General features: G+C 33.9%; 1 pseudogene across 1 annotated transcript; it reads right to left on the minus strand.

The window, feature by feature from the left end:
• Positions 1 to 4623: 4623 nt before the first annotated feature.
• On the minus strand, positions 4624 to 8944 carry LOC143633112 (zinc finger CCCH domain-containing protein 48-like; annotated as a pseudogene). The gene is made up of 8 exons (XR_013153629.1): positions 8358 to 8944; positions 7361 to 7456; positions 7046 to 7136; positions 6733 to 6981; positions 6521 to 6639; positions 6384 to 6443; positions 5050 to 5147; positions 4624 to 4971 (listed from the first exon to the last, which is right to left on the minus strand). The product of XR_013153629.1 is annotated as a zinc finger CCCH domain-containing protein 48-like (transcript).
• Positions 8945 to 9742: the final 798 nt, after the last annotated feature.

A 9742-nucleotide genomic window follows, 5' to 3' on the forward strand; every position in this document is an offset into this window, starting at 1 on the left:
GAAACAACCATCTAAACCTATTATCTTCCTGCCACTTATCTTTAAAACCTGCCTTCAAAGCACCTAAACATATATATATATTCTCTTAAACTGTCTTGTTAAACTTGTTGGGTTGATTTCCCTTTCAACTTCAAATTTAATAGTGGTACCTGGGTTTGACCTCATCAACTCATCACAATAATCCCTAAGTAGTGGATATTGTGCTTTATAATTCCCTTCCAACTTTTGTTTAGCCATATTCTTTGCGCTGAATGCCTTTTGTGTTGATATTTCAACTTAATGTTTTTTTTGCAATATGTCTTGTATTTTTTTGTCTGGAATGGTAGGGTTTCCCTCAACCATTGATTCCACTTCCTTTGCAAAAGCACTCACTGTGTAGAGCTTTAGTTTTCTTGTTTGGAGACAGTTGTGTTCATTAGTTAATGTCTTGACACACCATGAATCTGTAACTTTAGATCTAGAAATATGCAATACCCAAGGGCAAGTGGGTGTTGGGTACCTTATTTTGGGGATAGTCTTTAATGAACTTGACCCACCATCTTTATTGAGATACTGCACTTTTGAAGATTCTCTTGCATGTTGGATCCCACCAACTTTGCCTATTTTTTTTGTCTTCCAACTTTGCCCCTCATCAGACACAAATGCTGGGTTAACACCATGACAAATAACACGGTATCTCAGCTTGTCATTCATTCTAATCACTAATTGTCTTCTGGTCTCAAGTGCATGTCTTTTCACTAAATGTTTAATCTCTTCTTTGTCACTAAATAATTGACCAACTTCAAATAGAACATTTACAACATCCTTTACTGCCTTTTTTTTCATCCTAAATTTTTCAAAGCTCTTTTGAGAGGAGGGTCATTTTCATTATCTGGACTATCAAAGTCATCAAGATCAACTTCTATATCTTCTTTTTGTTGGTTGTCATCTTCACCATCTTCACTTTGATCAGTATCTTCATCAACCACAGACCTATAATTTTCCAGATCAACTTTCACATCCACAACCTCATTATATTCATCCACTATGTAATCTGAATCTTGAGAATCATCAGAAGAATCACCACCACTATCTTGAACATCTTTAAAATCATTAGAAGAATCACCATCACTGGTTTGAACATGCACCTGATTACCATCACCAGCCTGAACATTTTCGTGTACTTGACTTTCATTTACCCACTCAAATGCAAGTTGTCTTCTAGAACCATTAGATGAAGCGACATTAACCTCCTCAATTACAGCATTGTTACCCCCATTCGGTGACTCAAAATATGTGTTCAATCTTGTAACCCAATGCTCAATATATACCTCAATAACATTTACCCTCTCCACATATTGTAACATGCTTATTACATCTTGATCAGTTCCTAGAGCTCTAAGACCACTATCCAACCCTGTCCCAGGAATCCTATAATGATAGTACACTACCTCATCGGCCGGATAACCTGACATCTTAAACATTGCATTAAACTCCATGACTGAAAACGCATCAACATCTATCATGTCCACGAAGTTCATCTTACCATGTACATAACTCCTAACCGGATTCTTCACAAACACACCTCCATGGAATACTTGGATGGAAAACAGTGTAGCCTCTTGCCCTAAGATCATTAAAAGAGCGAAATTTAGGTAAATGTTTCAAATGTTGGTGCCTGGGATAAAAAAAATAAAAAATAGAAAACCTTAAAAAAGTTACCAAAGTTTAGGGTTAGAAGAAATACCATAAACCTCATCAGGATCAAACCTATCATCTGGACCACGTACGAACCAGGGAGAGATCTCTTTCATCTGATGTCACTGTGTATCAAAGGATTTTCATGATTCAAAGTGTAGAATTTTGGGAAGACGAGTGATTACGGAGGAGAGGGGAGTTAGGGCTAATTTGTTTAAACGTTGTATTTTTTTAGTGGGCTGGGATTATTGTTTTAATTAATCTTATATGAAATTGACGAAAATACCCCTGGCGTTTTGGGGTTTAACAGATATCTTTTAACTCCGTTTGGAAGTTGTATACAAATGGATAGAGTTAAAATATATTTGTATTCAAAGTGTTAAAGGTTTTGAAATTGTATACAAATAGATGGAATGACCAAATCTCAGGTATTCAAACAGAAATTTTTTCTTATATATTATATTTAGTTATCCTATATATTATTATATTATAAACTATTAATTAACTAAATTATTTAATTTAGATTTTATCGTAATCATAGTTATAAAATTACGAAAATGCAAAGAATTATATAGAATAAAAATATAAAATATAATGTTAGATCAAATACAAACAAGTTTAACGTGCTAAGTATATATATAAATAGTTATTATACTACATTTATTTTATGTACTTTTATATAGTATATTACTGGCTTAGGGGCTGTTTAGTAGGATTCTATTAAGTGATGACCTTTGAATCGGTGAGAGGAAGATAGTGTTTGGTTCAATAGAATACACTTCTTAATGGTGTATGGAGCCATTTTGGCTTAGAAACATGTTGAATGATTCAGATCTCTCTTAAAACTTCTTAATGATTGGTTATGAACTATTAATTAATAATAATCTATTTAGTTGTTAGTATAATAGGTTAATTTATTCATACATGATCTCATTTCATGAAATTAAATACAATATCTATATCATATCTCAGTTATTGATGATAACTTTTGATGATTTCAATATATGTAACTTTTCAACTTTATAGAGCAGGTGTCAGCATTATGTAAAGAGCACATGCACGTCATCATGAAAGAGGAGTTGATGCGTGTTAAGGTGGTAGGAGGAGACGAGTCAAACGGTGGCCGGGAGCGGTGGAGGTTGGCGGTTAACCGAAGCTTTCGCAGGATGGATGAGATGTCGTTAAAACTTTGTAGTTCCAGAATTTGTAGATGCAATCCGCAGCTGTCTTTAATGGGGTCGACTGCAGTGGTATCGGTTTTGACAAAAGAATACATATTAGTTGCGAAATGCGGTGATTCCAGCGCAGTGATCTGCCGTGATGGCAGGGCCATCGACCTTAAGGTGAATAAAATTTACACACGCTTAGTTGAATTTGTGTTTGTTTTTATAGATTAAACTTGGAATAAGCATGTATAAGTATTTAGTTATGGTTTTGTGCAGGGTGATGTAGGAGGTTGTGGTGGACGAATTATGTCCCGGCCTATAGGTTATCTCTTCCTCTTTATCAAACAATTAATTAAGAACGTTTGCCTCCTACTTAGTATAGTTAAACCAACCTGTGTTAGTTAGGAAAATCCCGTGTTTACAAATAGAATTGTCTATATATACCTTTTGACCGTTTATTCATGACGTATGCTAAATGTTCTTAGCCTTATCGAACCCGAATTAATACAGATACTGATACAAAATGACCGAAAATTCATATAATCCAAAATTTTCGTATTTGGATAGGCATTTTAAAAAATTTCAGATATTCGAGTTATCAAAAATATGTTTTTTAGATTATAAATTAATAAATATTAAAATTTTTATATTATTTGTTATATTATTAATTTATTTTTCTTCTAACTTTAGTCAAATAAAACTTTGTGTGTTGTATTTGTTCATGGTATTCACAATATGATAATCTTGTGGGGGTAACTATTTTTGGTGCCTTGAAGATAAAAAAAGAAATAGTTAAAACTCAAAAGGGTCATTTGGTGTGTGTGTGTGTGTTTTAATGGTAGATTGACAATTAAAAACTAAGATCAACACACAGAAAATGATTGGCTCGAATTTATTTACAAACTATTAGAATTGCAATCACTCCGGATATCATATGCCGGTCATGTTCTCGGTGTCTAAAAGTTTATGTTCATGAGACAAAGAAGTTGGATAGAAATATGGTGGTCTCATGAAGTTCATATATATGAGAAGTTGGACAAATATACGGCGTTCCTGATTAGTATAATTATATTAAATTTATTTCTATTTAATTTTGTTTAATGCCATTTTATGTGGTGATTGTGTGAAGATGAGAGGCTTCTGGGCGACATCTGAACCAGAAATTTCGATAACAAAGCGAGAATCACGAGACGAGGGTTTGATACTTGGTAGCAATGGACTATGGGGTGTTGTGTCGAGTGAAACCGCATGCAAAACAGTACACGAATCTCTTGGGGAAAATTCAAGTGAAGGAACCGAGTTGGCGTCAACTCTATTGGCACGCCTCGCTTTGGGTCGTAGGAGTCTCGATAACATCAGTGTCATTGTTGTTGATTTGAGAAAGTGAAGCTCAATGATCAGTTATCTACTTGGACTGTTGGTTAACGAAAATACTTGGGGGGAGATTTGTTTTTTATTTTCTCTTACATGTTAATTTGTAGTTTATTAATAGTTTAATATATATAGAGGTAACTTTATAGTATAGTATCAAGTTTTAGAGATGTTTTAATTAAATTACTCAAATTTCAACCAGTTATTATTACATCTACGACAACATGATTTTTACTGGTATATGTTTCTATTGCATATTCATTTAACTCTAACTAGAAGCATTAAAACTAGAAGAAGGTGAATGGTGACTTGTGTGAGTAAAATTAATCATACTTCCATTATGAAACTCAACTGATACAAAATTGTCCAACACGTTACAATATGCAACTCTACCAACAAAAAGCTACACTTCAATTGGGCGCATTCCATCGATTACATGACCATAACTCCATAATTACGTTACACAACCGAACCATATAAAAACGCTCAATATTACACTCGGTTAAATATTACACGAAAAGCCAAAACTAGTCATGCAGGCGCAGTTGTAGCCAATTGGTCAGCCAACCACTGCCATACTTTCTCACTTCTCCAAAAAGCCAAAACAAGTCAAGCAGGCGCAGTTGTGGCCATTTGGTCAGCCAACCACTGCCATACTTTCACTTCTCCGGTTCCATCGCCAGTGAAGAAAATATTAGGCCCGCCATGTATAGACCGAATCTCCTGCTTTGCATATATCTTTCCTCTCTCCACAAACCTAAACCAAAACACACGTATTAAACATTAACGGTTTTGCCTGAGTTTTCAATAAAAAACAAAGAAGTTGAAAACTTACAATGGCAGGTCATATGCACGAACGGTGTTGTCATTGCAAGAGCACAGCAACACGGGTTTGGATTCTAAATCATGCATCCCGCATAAATTAAGCAGGCCCTACCAAAAAAAGACATTAGGCAAAAAAGTAAATTTATAACGAAACATAATAGATACTTATGACTTATGTGGCTTTAAGTAGAGAATCTCCATGATCGCAAATCTACTCATAAGTTTTATTTTTATCTCAAAAAAAATATATATATACACTTATGTATCAACAAAAATACTTAAAATGCTAAGAAACAAGTCTTAAAATAGTATGCAGCAAATATAGTTAATTGCATCTTCCTAAAAACGCGCAGCAAGAAAAGTCTACTAAATGCACCTTAAAATAGCACACTTATGTATCAACAAAAATACTTAAAATGCTAATAAACAAGTCTTAAAAGCAAATGTGATATTTGTTTTTTTTGTTATAGTTTCACGTCCTGTAATGGTCGATTAAATACTTTGATCATCATTTATCTTCCATGTGCAATAAACATATATAGTATAAAATCTTTTACAATTTTTGGTGAATTGTCTTTTGGCAATTGAACAATAAGGACATATGAAGGTTCTAATTAACAATATAATCATTATATATCTTTTCCCCTAGTTATTCCTTGCTTAAATATACTCATTTTATTTTTCCTTAGCATTCCTCTGCTAATCCCCCCAGTATTCCGACAATAAGTTTTTAATTGTCTAGAGTTCTTCAAAATGAGACTGAACACAATGAACGATGCAAAGGCTACAGGCTCATATAGATGCAACCCTTGCAAAGTGATATTTTCGCGACCATAAACACCAGCAAATGCTAATGCTATGTTTCTCGAGTTTCTGATGGTGTTTAGACCCGTGAAAATAAACAATTTGCATAGATTGCTGCATCTCAACAAGCCTGTACCATTTGCATCATTTGTTGTTTCCAGTTTACTGCAACTCATTTTGAAGAACTCGACAATAAAAGATAATTGTCGAAACACAAGATGAATTACAAGAGGAATGCTAAGAAAAACTGAAAGCAGGAATATACTTAAGCAAGGAATAGATAGATGAAAAAATATAAAAATGATTATAAATTGCTGTTTAGAAAATTGGAAATTCATATGTTCAATTACTACCAAAAGATATTCACCATTTTTATAAATGTAAAAAGATTTTAAACTATCTATGTTCGTAGCACATGGAAGATAAATATGGATCTAAGTATCTAACACACTGTTCCAAGACATGAAACTACTAACAACAAAACAACTAATATCACATACGCAATGGCTAGAATTCAACATAAATAAAGTTTGATCTTACATGTTCCTCACTATGTGTGTAAGTTACTTCCAAATTCCCACTCTCTGTAGCCGCCCACACCTACATTATTAGTAACCATTATAACCAATTGTACACTAAAAACCTTCTTCATACATTACGAAGTCACAAGTCAAAACCTTTATTGTTTTATCCAATGAACACGATAAAAGAAACTGATCCCAAAAAGGACCGACATCACAACATCAGTATGATCCGTTAATGTCTGAACACACTGCAAATTCTCAAGGTTCCAAACCTAGAAACAATTCAAGCAAACGATAATCAAAACATAATTTAAAAAAATATTTATGCAACTGCCATTTTAAACATAAAACATAAGCGATCTTACACGTATAGATTTGTCCATAGAACCAGAATATAATCTATTAGCACCAACAACTAGTGTCACAACAGCCGAGGTGTGCCCTTGAAGTGATGCAGCCGGTTCAAAACAGTTGGTTGCAACATTATACTTCCATGCCAATAAACTCCCGTCTTGTGTACCCGCAAAGAGTAAATCATTGCCTACAACGAGTGAATAAACTTGCCCAACAGGCCCGTTAAGGCTCAACTCTGCAGAAGTTTGCACATTCCATGCCTATAACAAACAGTAACATAATCAAAACATAATATTAATGTATAAACTACATTAGATAACTTACTTTGACCAAATTAGGTAGACCCACAAACATCCATGGGCCTTCACTGATCATGCACCCCACTTCACCCCCCCACTTTAATAACCCCTGCACACTACAAAACCAAAAAAATAAAACACGATAAATAATCAAATTCAAATGAAACATATTATTAATCTAAATCAGTTGTCAAAATTAGTGGTGTTCAGTGTTCGAATCGACTTAAGAGTTTCGGTAACCAAATTTTGAATCAAATTCGATACCAGCTTCAAACTCTAATCCAACTTCAAAATTCAAATAACTCATATCATTAAACACCCCTAGTCAACATATAGCTACCTGTCCAGATTGGCAATCCCAAACCCGCACCATCTCGTCTCGACTCCCGGTATACAACTTATCAGACCCGGCGGGCAGCGCGATACCACTAACAACCTGCAAATTAATCAAAAAAGATTCAAGATTTTAAAATAATGCAAAAAAATTCAAACTTGATCAATAATTTATAAAGACTCGAGTTTTTAACATAATGCAAAAAAAAAATCAAACTTGATCACAAATATATAAAGACTCAAAATTTAACATAATGCAAAAAAAAATTGAAACTTGTTCCAGAATAAATAAAGACTCAAGATTTTAACCTAATGCAAAAAAAATTCAAACTTGATCCCAAAAAAATTCAAACTTGATCCCAAACATATAAAGACTCAAGATTTTAACCGAATGCAAAAAATATTCACACTTGATCACAAATATATAAAGATTCCAGATTTTAACATGATACAAAAAAATTCAAACTTGATCACAAATATATAAAGAAACCTAATGCAAAAAAATTCAAACTTGATCACAAATATATAAAGAAACCTAATGCAAAAAAATCAAACTTGATCACAAATATATAAAGAAACCTAATGCAAAAAAATCAAACTTGATCACAAATATATAAAGAAACCTAATGCAAAAAAACTCAAACTTGATCACAAATATATAAAGAAACCTAATGCAAAAAATTCAAACTTGATCACATATATATATATATATATAAAGACTCAAGATTTAAACATAATGCAAAAAATTTCAAAGTTGATCACAAATAATTAATGATTCAAGATTTTAACAAAATGCAAAAAAAAAAGAAAAAACAAACAAACAAACTTGATCACAAATATATAAAGAAACCTAATGCAAAAAATTCAAACTTGATCACATATATATAAAGACTCAAGATTTTAACATAATGCAAAAAAAAATCAAACTTGATCCCAAATACATAAAAATTCAAGATTTTAACAAAATGTAAAAAAAAAATACAAACTTGATCCGAAATACACACCTTCTGATGTCCTTGAAGCTGTGTGGGCATTGCAAAACAAGTACCAGTACACCAAGCATGCAAATACCTACACTTGTCCCCAAAGCTACAACTACCTAGTACCCAAAACTTACAAATCTTATCTTTCTTCACCCCAACACCTGACCCACCAATATTATTATTACTAACCCCATTTCCTCTTCCACCGCCCCGGCCCCACGTATTAAAGCCAGACCCACCACCGCCACGTCTTGCCGTCGTTGGCCGTTGATCGTCCGCCGCAAAACCGTAGGGACCTTTAGACGACGGAGTTCCGTTGGGTGGAGCTGATAACTCGCGGTGTAGAAATGGGCATGGGAATCGATTGCAGTTGCCAGCTCGCCAGTGGAAGCATACTTTTTGGTTTCGGTTGTCGGGTTGTTGATTCGGGTTTGGGTTTGGGTTTGGGCCTAATCTGTTGAAGACGCGTTTGTTTCCATCGAGGTCCATTAATTAGTTAATTAATTAAGTGGGTGTGTGATCATCAGAAGAGATTAGTGGTTGAATTGAAGATCTGGGGTTCAATTGAAGAACAGAACCCTAATTGTTTAGGATTAGGGGTGAATTGAAAGGGGGTGTATGACGGTTAATGATTTTGGACCCTTGATGATTATTGTTATCAAATGGTCACAATACGTGTTGGATTTTTATTTCTATTGCTTTAAGGTTTCTATATCTTTTTTAAGTAAAAATAATACTATTTTTATTATTGAAGAACTGGGTGTGGGAAAGAATGATTATTGAGGCTGAAGGACATGCCTTGTCTGACGTCATTGGTATATAAGTACTAGACTAGATATTGTTATTCATCCTTAATACCATGTGCATTTAAAATGTTTCACTCTTGGGTATTTTGGGTTATATAGCATCCTCATCAGTAATGAAGAGTTTTGCAAAAAGTGATGTAGTGGACAAAACGCTACAACTTTCTTACAATAATTACATATATTCCCCTCTCTTCACTCCTCACACACAATTTTATCAAAATTTGTGCCATGATCGCGTTTTGTGGGAAACGCTTGGCCCAAAGCGCCAAGCCAAAAATTCCCCAACAGCATCACAAGTATACCTAAGATAATCATGACGTGTAAAACCAAGTACCATGGATAGAATTGACCTGTAAAACCAAGTACGAAAGCATATCTATTTAAGTCCCCAATTCAACATTAGCTTTGGTTTTTCTAAAAGTGGGAGGTGGACTCACAAAATGTATTTTTCTTTCATTTTCTTTGTTGTGTCAAGCAAGACGTACGTCAAGTGACTTTTTGGGTATGGTGACCATGCGTGCCAAGTTTCTATGGGCTAAGTGAAGTAAACTTGTCATACATGAAACCAAGTTGTTTTTTATTGAATTGTATTATTAGCAG

The sequence above is a fragment of the Bidens hawaiensis genome, unplaced genomic scaffold, assembly GCF_021521415.1.
Source record: "Bidens hawaiensis isolate Kalapana, Puna unplaced genomic scaffold, B.hawaiensis_p1.1 tig00000512_1, whole genome shotgun sequence".
Taxonomy (NCBI): Eukaryota; Viridiplantae; Streptophyta; class Magnoliopsida; order Asterales; family Asteraceae; genus Bidens; species Bidens hawaiensis.